The 18,523-nt window shown below is 38.7% G+C and overlaps 1 pseudogene; it reads left to right on the top strand.

Annotated features, from left to right (window-relative positions):
* Positions 1-17,987: 17,987 nt before the first annotated feature.
* On the top strand, positions 17,988-18,085 carry LOC133799067 (small nucleolar RNA R71; annotated as a pseudogene).
* The last annotated feature ends 438 nt before the right edge of the window (positions 18,086-18,523 follow it).

The following is an 18,523-nucleotide window of genomic DNA, read 5'->3' as shown; positions in this document are numbered from 1 at the left end:
ATTGACTGAATTAACGAGAAAGAAGACTAAGTATGTGTGGACAGACAGGTGTGAGAACAGTTTCAAGGAATTGAAGCGGCAACTAATCACCGCTCCAGTATTGAGTCTGCCGTCAGACAATGAGAAGTTTGTGGTTTATTGTGATGCTTCAAGACAAGGTTTAGAATGTGTGTTGATGCAAGCCGGTAAGGTGATAGCCTACACATTGAGACAATTAAAGGAGTATGAGCAGAGATATCCCACGCATGATCTAGAGTTGGCAGCGGTGGTATTGGCACTTAAGGTTTGGAGACATTATTTATATGGTGAGAAGTGCGAAATATACACCGACCATAAGAGTTTGAAGTACTTCTTTACTCAGAAGGATCTGAATATGCGCCAGAGATGGTGGCTGGAATTGGTAAAGGATTATGATTGTGATATCCTATACCATCCTGGGAAGGCTAATGTAGTGGCTGATGTGTTGAATCGGAAGGGCCCAAGACAATTGTTCAGTTCGAGGCAGATATCTGATAAGTTGGCTGAGGAGATGACCAGAGCAGGTATAGAGTTGGTGGTTGGTCAGTTAGCCAACATCACTCTTTAGTCAACAATCCTTGAGAGGGTCAAGGAGGCGCAGGGGAAGGATCCCCAGTTGAGAGGGCACAGAGAGAGTGTCTTAGTCAGAGCGGCTAAGGACTTTTCTATCTTGGTGATGGGATTACTAAAGTACAATGGTCGGATCTGTGTTCCGATGGATTCTGGTATCCAGCGAGAGATCTTGGATGAATCTCATACCACTCCCTACTCTTTACATCCAGGTACGATGAAGATGTACTGGGATTTGAGAGCCTTGTATTGGTGGTCGGGAATGAAGAGGGATGTGGTGGATTATGTAGCCAAGTGCTTAACTTGTCAGCAGGTAAAGGCTGAACAGCAGAGGCCAGTAGGGTTGTTGCAGCCTCTAGGGATTCCAGAGTGGGAGTGGAAGGATATTACCATGGAATTCGTGGTCGGTTTGCTGAAAACCGTGGTACAGCATGATTCTGTGTGGGTGATTGTGGATATGTATACCAAGTCCGCCCACTTCTTGCCTGTTACGACGGCTTATACTGTGGAGAAATATGCTGAATTGTACGTGAAGGAATTGTTCGACTTCATGGGGCTCTAAGGTCGATAGTATCTGACATGGACCCCACCTTCACCTCCAAGTTTTGGGAGAGCCAACAGAAGGCTATAGGCACATAGTTGCGGTTCAGTACCGCTTATCATACTCAGACGGATGGACAGTGTGAGAGGACAATTCAGATACTAGAGGATATGCTACGAGCCTGTGTGCTGGACTTTGGGGGATCTTGGAGTAAGTATCTTCCATTGATTGACTTTTTATACAACAATAGTTATCAGGCGACCATCGGAGTGGCTCCATATGAGATGTTGAATGGGAGGAAGTGTAGATCACCTATCCATTGGGATGAGACGGGTGAGAGAAGGTACTTAGGTCCTGAGATGGTTTAGAGGACCAATGAGGCGATTGAAAAGATTAGAGCTCGAATGCTCTCCTCCCAGAGTCGCCAGAAGAGTTACTCGGACTTGAAACACAAGAGCATAGAATTTCAAGTCGGTGACCACGTGTTTCTCAGAGTTTCTCCTTTAAGAGGAGTGAAACGGTTTGGTGTTCGGGGCAAGCTGAGCCCTAGGTTTGTTGGCCCCTTTGAGATTCTGGAATGGGTTGGAGAGGTAGCTTATAGATTGGCGATGCCTTCAACTTTATAAGAGGTTCATGATTTGTTTCACATGTCCATGCTCTGGAAGTATGTGTCAGATTCTACACACGTATTGAGTTATGAGAACTTGGAGCTGGATCGGGATTTATCTTATGAGGAGAAGCCGGTTCAGATTCTTGACCGGAAAGATAAAGTCTTGCGGAGCAAGACCATCGCCTTGGTGAAAGTGTTGTGGAGGAATAACAAGGTAGAGGAGGTGACATGGGAACTTGAATCAGATATGCAGGAGTGGTATCCCGAGTTATTCAGGTAATTTCGAGGACAATATTTCTGTAAGAAGGGGATAGTTGTAGCGTCCCAAATTTGCTAATAAGTCTTAGGACCTTGATTAGCGTGCCTGGAGGGCAATAATTGATTTATTATGTTAATATGTGAATTTCATAAGTACGTGATTAGAAATGCATGTTTAGGTGAATTAAATATGCATGTGGGCCCCATTTGGTTATTAGGGGCATATTTGTAATTTTGGCCTGCTGAGGGCATAAATGCAATATTTATGTATATTGTGATTGACACCACGTGTGGATGGTGATATATTTGTGTTGCATGATCCGAGACAGTCTTAGGGAGCAGTTTAACTAGATAGTCACAAGTGGGAATAATTAGTGGTTAGTGGCACTTTGGTAACTTGGGTAACTATAAGTAACTCTTGAGGATAGTTGTTATAGGTGGAAAATTAAGTGGGAATGTGGCATTCTTGCAAGAGGATAAGGAAAAGTCTAGGCTGCCCTTGAGGTTAGTTAGAGTCTAAGTTAGAGGGGAGGGAAAATGTGTCATTTGGCTTTAGTAGTAGATAGGCTTGTACGTTGCTCTCATTTTGGCATATACTTTGGTCTTTTGGGAGCTCTAGAGAAAACCAGAAACTAAAAGGAAAGACCTCTGATTTTGTGGGATAAAAGTGGGGAATCAAACCAAGGGAGCTAGAGGTTGTTCTACATGTTTGAGGTAAGGATTTTAAGGTGTTATTTTGTTGAATTCAGCCAAGAAATGTTGTGGTTTGAGAGTTGAATTGTGTTTTACCTTGCGGATTATTGGAGTGAAGATTTGACAAAGTTAAGCTTAGGAATTTGTGGATTTAAGCTTGGGACTGGATTTGAAAGCATCTCTCGGACGAATTTCTACTTAAGGTAAGAATTCCATGCATTTCTGAAGTTTATATGCTGGTGTGGTTTAAGTTTTGTGAAGGGTGGTTTAAGTTTTGTGGAGTTTTAAACCACTAGGTGATTTTTGGGTTTGGTTGAGTGTTTGAGTTTGTTGCTGGTAATTCTGAGTTGCTATACTATTTATTTGAAGTTTTAGGCTGAATTGGGACTTGGGTATACTCTGGTAGTGATTTGGATGAGTTTTGGCTTGGGAAAAATGTTGGGAAAAACCCAGTTTTCTAGGTTCGCGTATGAGCGTCGCGGCCCTGTTCTTCCGTGCTGCGGCGCTTGGTTGAATCAGGACAGGGGAGCTCTGCTGGGTGCCACAACCCCTATAGGGTAGTGCCGCAACGCTAGGCTATTTTCAGGATAAGGGATTTTGTGTTTTTAGGGTTTGGCTTAGGGGGCTTGGGGGACACTTCCGCCACCTTGTGTGGGGAAACGAGAGGTCCCGAGAGCACGAGATTGGTTCCGGGGTACAATTATGAATTGGTTAGTAACGAGAGTGTTACTTGTGTGTTGTGTCTAGGTTTTCAGCGAGGCTCGGGTTAGAGGACTGTGCTCAAGATTTTGGTGCTCAAGAAGCTCGGGACACAGGTTAGAAAACGGTTGTACCCGTAGAGCAAGGTGTGGCCCTATAGTTTGTATTGCAGGGCATGACCCTATGTAATTATGATGCAGGGCGTAGCCCTATTATGTATGTTGTATCTGTTTAAGTACTTGTTAATTTTATGCTATGTATGCTCATATGTGAATGAGCGGGGAAGGCCGGAAACAGCGAAGGCCGAGAACGGCAAGGCCGGGTACGGCAAAGGGCCGGGACGGCATCAAGCACGTGGAGTGCAAGGCCAAGTACAGTAAGGGGTCGGGAGTGGCGATAAGCACACGGAGTGCAAGTCGCTAGGGTGAGACCCTTCTTGGATGCCTGAGACATCCTCATGGTGTAGACTGCGGAGGCCTGGTAAAACGTCTGGGACGGCATGGCCGTTATGTGTTTAGCCTATTGACGATTTTATTATATGCTGATTGTTAGTTAAGCATATGTTGATTGCTTGTGTGGAGTATTCTTGCTGGGCTTCGGCTCACGGGTCCTCTATGGTGCAGGTAAGTGCAAGGGAAAGGTCGATCAACTATGAGTACGGAGAGCGTGAAGCGGCATGTACATGTTCGGCCTGCCTGGTTGCCACGACCATAAGTATTTTTGGGAGATGTTTTGTATTAAACCATATTTTGTTGTTTAGTCGACTTTAATCATATTTTGAGTTGTAAATATTTCTAAATAGTATTTTGGGATCCCAAATGTATAACGTTTTATAATTTCAATGAATGGTTATATTTCAAGTTATATGATTTATTTACAGTTTAGTTACACTTTTAACCTAAAACTTCGATTAGCGAGTTAATTGCATGTTTATAACTCACTTAGTAACGACTCTAAGGAAGTAGGGTGTTACACTAATTGCATCCAGCAACCATGCATCTCTGACTACGCCTTGAGTTGCGACTTATAAGCCCAAGTCGCGACTCTAATTCCATTTTTTCTCAAATTACTTCTTTCAACCCGTCTCTTCATCCAAAACTGACTTTTAATCATCCTTAGCGTCATTTTTAGTCCAACAACCTCCAAAAGCATCGTTTTTCCACCAATTTCACTTCTTTTTACATTTTTCTTGTGATTCACCGCACCAACCTACAACAAAGACAAACAAAATCGTAATCTTGCACAAAATACACATAAAGAATCAAGATTAGCACAAAAACACATCCTAAAATGAAGTTATCAAACTCCCCCAAACTTACTCTTTGTTCTCCCTCAAACAAACCTAGACTCTAACAACATGAATTATACCAACAACAACAATTATGCCTCAAAATCATGAATGTTAATCATTTAATTATCAAAAAACTACTCAACAATTTATTCAATCTAGAATTTTGATCAAAACACTCCATCAACACACTTTAGTCTACTAACATTTTGGATTATCGAATCATGATCATTAAATAAACATATTCGAAATCAATTATGCTCACCAAATTTATTTCCAATCAATCCATTCAAACAAAATAATTCCATAAGCTCACTTACTTGCAATTGTCCACTAATATAAATCATGATATGCATAAGAATCAATAAGACTTTTATAGGCTTGTAATGATGGCTTAGGTAAAGGTAGATGACAAAGTAATATTTAAGCTCACTTTACTATAAGCACATGACCAAAATTCACCAACTTTACTTCCATAATAATACAATCCCATAATCCCCTTTCTTGTTTTTTTTTCTTTAGAGATATATATATATATATATTCTTTTTTTTTTTAATAATAACTACATTCCCCCAAATTTGATTTTTCTATATATTCATATTGGGAGTGTGTTGAATTTTTTTTTCAATATATATACTCTCTCTAATTCTTTTTTTCTTTTTTCACTTTTCATTTTCTAAACCCTCTCAAATCACAATTAAACCCCATTACACATCAATCCCCATAATTTTTTTCTCAATCATATGCTCATAGTATATTAGGGACGGATATATAACCAAGTTTAAATTATTAGGCTTAAATGATGGTTTAGAACAAAAAGATACAAGATTAGGCTCAAAAGGGGTAAACAAACGATTAAGTAATTTAAGGTTGGCAAGAAAAGCTCAAACAATCCAAATGATAGCCTAAATCATATTCCTAAGCATACATGATATATTATTTAGCTTCAAATAACAAGCAAACAAGTTCTAGAATTATAGAAAATAATTTCTACTTTCCATTCATCATTCCACTGACAAATTTCGGCAAGCATAATCAATATCCAAAAACATAAATTTAACATCATGACAAGATATTCAACAAATATTATCTAAACTAAAATGAACTAACAGAGTGTTCAATCAAGCACACATATTTTTCAGATTTCATTTTCTTTGAATTATACTCATAACATTCATTTAATTCTCATCGGCATTTGTTGTCAATCATTATTCATGTTGGAACTAAACACACTAAAACAAAACTCTAAACACTAACATAAACTAAACAAATCACCCAAAACAAAACTAACATAAAAATAAGCTCCCTCCCCCAAACTTAAACTAAATATTGTCCCCAATGTTTAAAAATAAGTAAAGAAAGAAAACTTACCTAGTGCGAATCACGTCTAAAATGGTGGTGGATCTGGAATAGGATGCCATGGTGGTGGATGAGGAAAGTAATAGCGGTCTGCCTCTTGGTTTGACCATCGGTAAAATAACTCATTTTGTCTATCAACCTGAGCTCTATGAAAATCATGAAGCCCTCCCAAATAATTGTGAGTATGCTGGTTCTGCCAAATGATATAATCTAATCTAGCTAAGTGCGGATTCGGTGGAGCCTTAAGCGCCAAATATTGAGGATATTCTTCTTTTCTCTCCTCCTCAGCTTCCCTTGATCCATCTTGTTGATCATTGGCAGGTATGGGTTCCTCAACGTCTTCTCTAACCCTTTCAACCCTCACATTCCTGGGTAGCGATATTGGTGGCTCCAAGGATGGGGCATTGAATTTATTCACTGTAGCACGAGAGATAGGCCTCATAGCCTTCCTATAAATATCACTGGGATATTTAGGTACCTCCCTGACTTCACATAAATCAGTAATCATGGAACCGTGTCCCAACCCAGAAGTAGTAGTCAATCTACATAAATCCCTGATGCTTTGGCGAATAACTTGGCCAATATCAATAGAGAGTCCCTTCATACTTGCATACACTAGAAGACACTTATTAGTCCCCACCTTAGACAAGTGGGTGTTGGGCATAAGCCGCGCACTCACAAAAAGAGCCCAGGCTTTGGCCACACAATTCATTTGATATCTCTGTAAATGTTTTGGCTCCCCATTTTGCATAACAAAAGAAGCACCCGGAATTCCTCAAGTTTCTGCCACCCCAGTTGTAATGCCCCGAATTCTCCGATGTGGTTTAATGGCGGGATTAGCCGGCCAGGAGGGCCATACTTGTTTAATTATGCCATTAAATGATATTATGCATGTACATGTGAATTATATTATAATATGGTGTTAAATGCATGCATGTGGGTCCACATTCGTTCACAGGGGTACTTTGGTAATTTGACCCGTTGAGGGTATAATTGTATATTTGTTTGCATGTCAATGATATATTGTGAGACCACATTATAATGTGGATTGGTTCGAGTTATTCGACATGAGACGATCTTTAAATATAAATTATCGGTTTGGTCATGACAGGTTTAAGTTTGGGGCTCGGGGTGAGTCTCGGGGTGATTTTATTGATTAGAGCGTTACCAGGAATTATAGGGTAACGGGATATGAATTATTGGTGTTTGAGATTATTGAGATTAGCGGGAATTGGAGAGCGTTAATTATAATTAACGGTATAGGTTGGAAAGGACAATTTTGCCCTTGGGAAGGCTTTAGAAACTTTTAAATGACCTAGGGCATTTAGGTCATTTGGTTTGGATGTATATGAGACTTTAGTTGGCTGTAGAAAACAGAACAAAACAGAGCCCTTACTTCTCCTTCCCGTACATCATTTTCTCTCATTTCTCCTTTGGAGTTTTTGAGCTCAAATTGAGGAATCAAGCTAGGAAATCAAGGGGTTGAGTTCTTAGAGTTGGTTCAGCCATTGAAGGGGATTTAATCTCAAGCTTGAGATGGGTTTCAGCCATAAGTTTCTGGTTTTACTCTGTTTTGGTTTAAGATCTCAGTTTGTGATTTTTTGAGGATAGTTTGGATTAATGGAAGTTTTGATTGATGTTTAACTTGGGTTTGTTATAGATGATGTTTAGGGGTTGGAATGAGTGTTTGGAACTGGTTTGAAGGTTTGGTTTCAAGGAAAAACGCAGGGGAAGTCAAGCTGGTGCTTGCTGGTTTGGGTAAAGGGCCGCGGCATGGCTATGGTGAGCCGCGGCCTACGTTGGTTTCTTGGGTAGAAATGGCTCTGTCAGAGGGGTGAGCCGCGACCCATAAGGGAATTTTTGGCCAGAAATGTGTTTTTAGCTTGGGGATTCAAGCCTTAGGCCTCGAGATCGATCTTACTACCCGGTTTAGTAGGATTCGATGTCTCGGAGGCTAGGTTTTGGTTTGGGAACCCTTTGTTATCATTTCCATTGATGAATCCTATATTTTTGTTATGACCAGGTAACCGTCAGGGAGTTAAAAGATTGATCATTCTCAGGGGTTGTTCTTATATTAATTTTCACTCGAACCAGAGGTAAGAAAACTGCACCCTGTGTATATGTGACATGCATGATTATTATTGAGGCATGTTGAATGATAAATGTGGACATGGATTGCCTATTAAATGCTAGCAAATATTGAATACTTGTATATGTACTGATTATTCAGGGACACTGACCTAAAGAGTCAGAAATGGCATAGCGTCATGAACGCCGAGGCAAATGAAGATTAGATCTAATCGATATCAGCAAAGAATGACTCATATGGGGTATTAACGCTGGACCGACCCTAAGGTCGATGAACTTATAAGCGCTTGTCTGGTCTAAGACCAGTTACTCAGAGCCAGGGCACATGGCCCTGGTGACTGTTTGTCACATGGCTAGGGAACGCTGTTCTAGGGTTATGACTCTAAGGTCATGAGGAAGGTTATGCTAGTGACTATTCACCATACACCTATCCTGTTCAAACTTATGAAAGGCTCACTTATCTGTTAAGCCCTGGTGACCCTATCGTCACATGGCTGGAGGGTGTTGTCCCTGTATTAGTGACTCTTGCGATAGTCACCTACTTGTTGGGACTGATAGTCCTGGATGATTATTATGATCATTATTGATATTATATCATGCTTTATTGTGTTTTCTTGCTGGGCCTTGGCTCATGGGTGCTATGTGGTGCAGGTAAAGGGAAAGAAAAGCTCACCCAGCCTTGAGTGGAGAGCTTAGGTGGTGATGTGTACATATGCGGCTGCTTGACCACCACGGCCAAGGCGTTCTCAGAGGAACTAGGGGGTTTACCCTATTTTTTCCGCTTAGGTCGGCGGGATTGTAAATTTGAAACTGTAATGACCGTTTTGTACTAAGAGCAACTTGTAAATGTTTTGATTAGCTCTGCAGAGAAGTTTGTAATTAAAGTATCCATTTCCTTTTTATTAGTTTTCTACCTTAACCTGATAATTACACTTAGAGCACGTTTTTGACCAAAGGACTCGGGTAGCGGGTCAAATTTCCGGTCCACCGTTCACTGTAACTGTTTTGGGGTAACTAGGGCGTTACACCAGTCCAATTTATTTCAGTATGATATACCAATTGATAGTATTAATCTTCTTCTTGAGACAAAATTGGTAATCTATATAGAGCATCAATATTATCAATGGCACACTCAACTGAAACACCTCTAACAAACACATTTTTATTAACGGCCCCAGGAAAGTTGGCGTAAAATTCATATACCAGTGAACAATTGGCCTTCAGAATCTTATCATCCACAAAAAGTTGCCAACCTCGGCGTAGAATCTCATTCCTAATAATATTATAATTTTCTTGAGGGTACAACTCTTCTCGATATTCCATTCCGCTCTCTTGAATGGCTGAACGCTGAGATAATCGTTGATAGTGATCATAGGCATCCTTGTTAATAAATCGCGTCGAATCGAATTCTAAAATTGGTTGAGGTGTTGGTGGGATTGGCTGAGTTTGGGGTGGTTGGGTTTGGGATGTCGAGGGTTGATTAGTGTTTTTAGAAGATGCAACCCTAGTAGGTTGTTTCCTTGGACCCATACTTACACAATTGATCAAAAATGTCTCACAAAAATTTTGGCAGCACTTCCCCTAAATTTCTATAATTTCCTCACTGAATCCTTCCAAAAATTTCACTTAAAAACACAAAATATACTAACAAGCAGTTTAACAATCCAATGCAATCCCTTAGTAAAAAATTATTTCAATGAAAACTTCCAAAAAGAGACTTACAAGCCTTGAAATCTGAAAAACTGCCCACTCTTGAATTCTCCTTCAATCTTCAAATAACACCAATGGAAACAAAAAATTAGGGATAGGGAAAGAGAAAGGAAGAAAGAATTCAATATGGATTAGAAATTGTAATTAGAAATTAGGAAGATGGCTTAAGGGAATTTGATATAGAAGGATGAAGGGAAAAAAATTGGAGAGCTTTTTCTTAAGAAAAACTAATTTGGGAATGAAAGGATTTGAAAAATGAGGGATATGACTAAAAAAAACACGATTTAAAACTAGTTTTCCTCTGTCTGACACAGGAGCGCCGCGGCCCAGCTTCTTCAAGTCGCGGTCCGCATAAAAAATTACCAGAATCCTCATTGCCAGGCGCCGCAACTCAGCTTTTTCAAGTCGCAGCCCGCCCCTATTTTTAAAAATTCTAAGCTCTCTGTTTCAGCCAAGGGTTGCGACTTATAAGCCCAAGTCACGACTCACCCCTCCTTCAAATTCTAATTGCTCCCTAGCTTGTTTAATGTCGCGACTTGCTAGTTCAAGTCGCAACTTGGCCCAAAGACTAGTTGAAAAAACAATTTTTTTCAAGATTTGCACGAATTTTTTACAGACTTTTTACTAAAAATATTTTAAATTAAAATAAATAAACTTTATAATCCAAAATCAAATTAAATAAAATTAAATAAAATTTTCCACTAATAAAAAATAAAAACAAAAACTAAAATTAAATATAGGAACGCCTCCTATAGCGCTGTCGTTAATGTCATTTATCCGGACGTTGACTACCCCATTTAAAAGGGTTCCAAAACCATCACTGATTTTCACTTTTCCACCGGTCCTTCCAAATAATGCTTTAGCCTCTGACCATTTACTTTAAAATGTCATGTATTCTCACTATGGATTTGTACCGCTCCATAAGGTAATGAGACCACAACTGTGAACGGTCCCGACCATCTAGACTTTAGTTTTCCTGGAAACAACTTCAATCTAGAATTAAATAACAGAACTTTATCTCCCGGTTGGAAATCATTTCTAATGATCTTTTTATCATGAAAAGCCTTAGACTTTTCTTTATAAATCTTTGCATTTTCATAAGCTTCATTTCTAAATTCATCAAGCTCATTCATCTCTAGAAGCCTATTCTGTCCAGCCATAAATGAGTCAACATTCAACTTTTTCACCACCCAATAAGCTCGATGCTCAAGTTCAAATGGTAAATGACATGCCTTCCCAAATACTAACAGATATGGTGACATACTAATCATAGTCTTAAAGGCTATGCGATAAGCCCACAATGAATCTGATTTTTGTTGGAAAATCTGTTATGGTATGGAATTCTATCAAAAAAAAATTCGATCAATCTTTCCTTGATGTGTTTACCATTTTCTCTAAAATACTTTTAATTTCTCAGTTTAAGACTTCAGCTTGACCATTAGCAAGTGGATGATAAAACAGGGCCTTTCTGTGATGAACTCCATAACGAGCACATAGAGCTATGAATGATTTATTATAGAAATGACTGCCTCTGTCACTAATAATATCTCTTGGAGTACCAAACCGAGTAAAAATATTCTTATGAAGAAATTTAAGTACCTCCTTTAGAAACATAATCTACTACCAGCAAAATGTACTTAATATTATAAGATGATGGGAAAGGTCCCATAAAATCTATTCCCCGCACATCAAACAGCTCAACTTTAGAATTCCAGTCATTGGCATTTGATCTCTTCTGGATATATTACCAGTCCTTTGGCAATGATCACAACTCTTAACAAATGCATTAGAATCTTTAAATAACATAGGCCAATAAAGCCCACATTGCAAAACTTTTTCTGCTATCCTTGTTCCTCCAAAGTGACCACCACAATGTAAAGTATGGCAGTGAGTAAGTATGGAAATCATTTCCTCTTCTCGGACACATCTTCTAATCACTTGATCAGCACAATGATGAAAAATAATGGGCTCATCCCAATAATAATGCTTAACTTCCAAATAAAACTTTTTTAGTTGCTGCCTTAACATGTCTGGAGGCACAAATTTAGCTACCAAATAGTTGACATAATCTGCAAACCATTGTATCTTCTCTTCACATTCAATAGAAAATAATTGTTCATCCGGAAAATTTTCATCAATTGTCTCCTCTTTAGCATTATGCTCTTCTTCTTTTTCAATCTAGATAAATGATCAACAACCAGATGTTTTGTCCCCTTCTTATCACGAATTTCCATATCAAACTCTTGCAATAATAAGACCCAACGAATTAGGCGATGTTTAGCATCCTTTTTAGTCATAAGGTAATTAATAGCTGAATGATATGTGTAAATAATCACCTTATTACCAATTAAATATGGCCTAAACTTGTCAAATGTAAAGACTATTGCAAGTAATTCCTTCTCAATAGTTGCATAATTTAATTGAGCATCATTCAAGGTTCGACTAGCATAATAAATCGTTCTGAATATCTTGTCAACTCGTTGTCCAAGAACTGCTCCTACTACATAATCACTAGCATTGCACATTAATTCAAAAGGAATTTCCCAATTTGGTGATACAACAATTGGCGCAGATACCAATTTTTCCTTCAGCATGTTGAACCCCCTTAAACAATCAGAATCAAAATTGAATACCACACCATTCATAAGTAAAGTAGATAAGGGCATCGAAATTTTTGAAAAGTCCTTTATGAACCTCCTATAAAATCCAGAATGGCCCAGAAAACTTTGAACCCCTTTTACACACACTGGAGGAGGTAAATTTTCTATTGTTGAAATCTTGGCCTTGTCTACTTTAATTCCATGGCGTGAAATCTTGTGGCCCAAAACTATTCTTTCTGTCACCATAAAGTGACATTTCTCCCAGTTTAATATTAAATTTGATTCCTCGTATCCTTTTAGAACCTTTTCCAAATTAGCTAAACACCCATCAAAAGAGGGTCCAAAGACTGAAAAGTCATCCATAAAAATTTCAATTCCTTTTTCCACCATGTCTAAAAAAATAGGCATCATACATCTTTGAAAGGTGGCGGGAGCATTACATAACCCAAATGGCATCCTCCGAAAGGCAAGTATTCCATATGGGCATGTGAAGGTAGTCTTTTCTTGATCCTCCGGTGCTATAGGAATTTGATGATATCCCGATTATCCATCCAAAAAATAGTAATAAGGATGGCCTGCCAATCTATCTAGCATCTGATCTACAAAAGGTAAAGGAAAATGGTCTTTCTTGGTGGCCTTATTCATCTTACGGTAATCAATACAAATTCTCCACCCCGTCACTGTACGAGTTGGAATAAGTTCATTATTATTATTTTTAACCACCGTCATGCCACCTTTCTTTAGAACTACCTAGACAGGACTAATCCAAGCACTATCATATATTGGGTAAATTACCCCTGCATCCAACCATTTAAGGATTTCTTTCCTTACCACTTCTTTCATTGAAGGATTGAGCCTCCTTTGAGCATCAATACTAGGCTTACTATCTTCCTCCATTAATATACGATGCATTACTGTTGAAGGACTAATACCCTTAATATCTGCCAAATTCCATCCAATTGCTAATTTGTGAGCCCTTAATACCCTAAGAAGCTTCTTTTCTTCAATAACAGATAAAGAAGCTGAAATAATAACCAGAAGAGTATCATTCTTCCCGAGATAAGCGTACTTAAGACGATCAGGTAAGGTTTTTAACTCAAGAGCTAGTGGTTTCTCATTGGATGGAAGAGGTCTCTCAGGCACTTGTTATAATTCCTCATATTTCTTTTTATATATTTTCCCTAATGAATTAAACCACTTAACATACTCACCGGCTTTTGTACCAGCACATTCTTCAGGACTTGCAATCAAACTCAACTCATTAACACAAAAACAACTGTCACTCGCTGAAGGATATTTCAAAGCTTTGAAAACATTTAAAATGATCTCATCACCTTGTACTCTAAGCCTTAACTCTCCCTTCTGAACGTCTATCAACGCTTGCCCCGTGGCCAAAAATGGTCGTACCAATATAATAGGTACGTCCTCATCTTCTTCCATATCTAATACAATGAAATCTGTTAGGAAAATGAACTTATTTACCTTTACTAGAACGTCCTCTATAATATCTTTGGGATGTGTTAATGAACGATCAGCCAGTTGAAGAGTAACAGTAGTGGGTCTGGCTTCCCCCAAACCAAGCATTTTAAATACAAACAATGGTATTAAATTTATGCTTGCACCCAAATCACATAAAGCTCTCTCACAATGAAAGTTCCCAATGGTGCAAGGTACAGTAAAGCTGCTCGGATCTCGTAACTTTCGAGGAAGCATCTTTTGAATAATTGCATTACACTCTTCAGTTAATGTAACATTTTCATAATCCTCCATTTTTCTTTTATTAGACAATATCTCCTTCATAAACTTCACATAACTAGGGATTTGTTCTAGAGCCTCAGCAAAAAGAATGTTAATGTGAAGTTTCTTAAATACCTCAAGGAATTTGGAGAATTGTTTTTCAAGATTAGCCTTTCGAAAACATTGAGGATATGGAATCTTTGGTGTAGGCTCAGTGTATTTTGTTTTTTCTATTTTTGGAAGGTCTTCTGTAACCTCCACTTGTATTGGACTAGTCACTTGTTGATCCTCTTTCTTCTTCCCCTTGTCATCCACTGTAGGTCCATCATACTTAGTCCCACTCCTCAAAGTTACAACTTGACATTGTTTTTTATGATTTACCTCTGTGGAACTAGGCAAATTCCCTTGTTGCCTACTAGAAAACATTTGAGCCAATTGACCTATTTGTGTCTCTAAACTCCTGATTGAAGACCTTGTCTCTGTCATGAATTAATTTAATTGGTCTGGCTGAATTTTTGGTGGGTTCAATTGAGGATGTGGTGGTGGATGAGATGAACGTGGATTTGGATCATAATATGGTCTAGAATGTAATCCATAAGTTGGCTGATGAAGGGGGTTGTTGGGGTGGGTACTGTGGATATTGTGGTTGAAACCCTTGATTATTTTTCCAAGACAAATTAGGGTGATTTTTCCAAGTAGGAGAATAGGAATTGGAATAATTGTTAGGTTTATGTAATGCCCCAAATTTCCTAATAAGGTTTAGGACCTTGATTAGGAGGCCAGGAGGGCCATAATTGATTTATTATGCTATTTAATGATTATATGCATGTTTATGTGAATTATATTATTATATGATGGTAAATGCATGCATATGGTTTCATTTTTAATTATAAGGGCATTGTGGTAATTTGGCCCGTTGAGGGCGTGATTGTGTATTTTCATGCATGGGGATGAATTATAAATAATACCACATTATATGTGGATTGGTTCGAGCCATTCGGCATGAGACGATCATGGAATGCAAGTTTTCGGTCTAGTCATAACGGGATTAAGTTCGGGACTCGGAGTGAGTCTCGGGGTAATTTGGTGATTAGAACGTTGTCGGGAATTAGAGGGTAACGGGATATGAATTATTGGTGTTTGAGAATATTGAGAATAGCGGGAATCGGAGGGTGTTAATTATAATTAACGAAATAGGCGGGATAGGATGATTTTACCCTTAGGAGTCTTAAGAAGCCTTTATTTGACCTAGGGGCAAAATGGTCTTTTCACCCCTAAGATATATATCAACCCTTGAGTTTAGAAGGCTGTGGAATTTTTGAAAACAGAGCATCCTCATCTTCATTTCTTCTCTCCTTCCCGTACACCATTTCTCCTCCTTCTTCCTTTCAATTTTTGAGAGCCAACTTGAGGTAACAAGCTAGGAGATCAAAGGTGGGGGCTTAAGACCTTGGTTCAATCATTGAAGGATATCTAAATCAAGATTGAGGTAAGATTACATCCATGGATTTAAGCTACATTATGTTTTTCAAGTAAGTTTTCAGTTGAGAATTTGAGGTGTTAGTTGTGAGAATTCATTGAAGTTTTTGTGTAAGATTGCTTGGGTTTTGATGAGAGTGTGTTGTAGATGAAGTTTAGGGGTTGAATTTGATGTTTTGATGATGTTTGGGATTGGTTTGGAGGTTTGTTTTTCAAGGGAAATCGTAGGGGAGAAGACCATAAAAGTTTCTGGTCTGCTGATGGCGCCCCAGCAACATTCCTGGCGCCCCAGCGCTAGGCAGGGTAGGTTTTGGGGCTTCTCTGACTTTGGGGCAGCGCCCCAGTGCCACTAGGCAGTGCCCCAACGCTAGTGTATTTTCCAACAAGCTTATTTTAGGGCTCGGGAGGACTTTTAAGGCTCGGGGGTTGGTTCCTTTACCCCGTTTGGGTAGATTAAAAGTCCCGAGAGTGCGGGATGGATCCCGGGAGTGAGGTTTTAGATTATAAAATTTTTTATGATTTATTTTATTGATGGGATTCCATATTTGGTTATGATTAGGTGACCGCTAAAGGACTTAAAGTCAGATCGTTCTCAAAGGGTCATTCTTTTATTCATTCTAGCTCGAATCAAAGGTAAGAAAACTGCACCCTGTGTATATGTGACATGCATGGTTATTCTTGATGCATGTTGGATGCCTAAATGTGACATGCATGGTTATTGTTGAGGCATGTCAAGTGATTAAGTGTGATGCATGTGATGCACGAGAAACATGTGATTAGGGCATGCCATGAGTATTGACTGTGAGATTGATCAAAGCTTGAGTCTCTATGTTTGTGCATGATCATAATTGTGCTAGCAACTGTTAAGTAAGCATGTTGAATGCCCTGCGTTTGAATATTCGACATATGACATATGTTTGGTAGCATTGCTTACTTGTGCATGGTACTGACTCATTAGTCAGAATTGGCAAAGGTGTTAGTATCAACTGTGAAGTTGTGACTCATTAGTCAGGTTTGGCAGTGGTACTGGGCACTGGTCACTGGTCACATAGTGCTGACTCATAAGTCAGGATGGCCTTAGCGTGTTCAACGCAAGCCAATAAAGATTAGATCTAATTGATATCTGCATTGGATGACTCAAAGAGCATTAATGTCGGACTGACCTCAAGTTCAATGAATATTATAAGCGCTTGTGTGACTTACCTATCAGTCACTCATCTGTAAAGTTAAAGACTTACCTATCAGTCTCTTGTCTGTTTAAGGCTAGTGGCTTACCTAGCAGCCACTCTTCTGTTTAAAGTTAGAGACTTACCTATCAGTCTCTTGTCTGTTTAAGGCTAGTGGCTTACCTAGCAGCCACTCTTTTGTTTAAATTAGTGACTTGCTTGTCAGTCACCCAGTATGGTTTTCTAGAACCTCAAGAGATATTCACCCATCTTTTTAAGAGCTATAAGCTCTGTGTGATTATAATGATAATCATTTGATAATGTTTATATGCAATACTGTGTTTTCTTGCTGGGCTTCGGCTCACGGGTGCTATGTGGTGCAGGTAAAGGCAAAAGAAAGCTGGACCATCCTTGAGTTGGAGAGCTTAGGTGACGATGTGTACATATGTAGTTGCTCGACTGCCAGGGCTGAGGTTTGAAGGAAAGGAACCAGGGCTAAACCCTGTTTTGCCGCTTAGATCGGCTGGTTGTAAATATTTTCTGGTAATAGACATTTAAATTATATTTTTGGGATCTCAATGTATACAGTAAACGTTCTAGTAAGACATTATATCTTAACCAAAAATTTTAATCCCTAAACCGCTAATCATACTTAGTTACATGTTTATGGCTAAATAACTCGATTAGCGAGTTTAGCATTGTTTGCAATGTGCACCGTAACGATCCCTGGAGTTGGGGCGTTACAGTTTAGATCTTGAAAAATTACCAATAACTTGTGCTTGTTCCAAGGGCATATTATTCACATTAGTTGAGCAACTAGCTATGCTCGGGCATTGTTCATAAGCATGTGGTCCCCCATAAATCTCACAACTTATAACATTCTGTACTTGCATTGCTTGTGTGGTGAGATTAGTTTGCTACAATTGCTTGGTTAAAGATGCCACTTGAGCAGTCAATAGAGCAATTGGATCAACTTCAAAGACTCCTGCCACTTTCTTGTTCTCACACTCAGTATGCCAATTATAGTTATTCATAGCCATCTCTTCCAATAATTCATATTCTTCACTAGCGCTTTTTCTCATAAACGCTCCTCCCGATGCTGCATCTATAATTGTCTTTATATTGCCCCCCAAACCATTGTAAAAAGTATGAACTAGCAGCCACTTCTCTATTCCATGATGTGGGCATTTCCTTTGCAACTCTTTAAATCGTTCCCAGGCATCATATAAAGACTCCCCATCTGTAATGACCCAATTATTTCTAAGACCTTGGACCATTAAAAACTACTAGACATAGCTACTATTTTGATACAAACATAAGAAATAACATATCTTTATTGAAAACCTAAAACCATGTATCAAATACAAGATAATATAAAAAATGTAAATTGGCATGGGTACCCATTGTTTAATACATAAAAACATAAACCATAAAACTTAAATCGATTTTTTAAAAACTAAGTGCGGAATTACAAAAGGAACATAGTTTAAAATACTAAAATAAATAACGTCATCCTCGATCGACATGCAGTCCATTCTTCCTTAACACACAAGCAAAGCTGCCAAGAATCCTTCTGCCTTCCATAATCATTTTCATGCATCACACTAAAAATAAAGGAGTGAGCCTAATGCCTAGCAAGGAAAATCTACTAATAATCATATATCATAACATATGACTATAACATATATCACATAAGACTACAATAT

The sequence above is a fragment of the Humulus lupulus genome, chromosome 8 (genome assembly GCF_963169125.1).
Source record: "Humulus lupulus chromosome 8, drHumLupu1.1, whole genome shotgun sequence".
Classification (NCBI taxonomy): domain Eukaryota; kingdom Viridiplantae; phylum Streptophyta; class Magnoliopsida; order Rosales; family Cannabaceae; genus Humulus; species Humulus lupulus.
The sequence above is the reverse complement of the archived record's forward strand: the minus strand, read 5'-3'. Positions and strand labels throughout refer to the sequence as shown.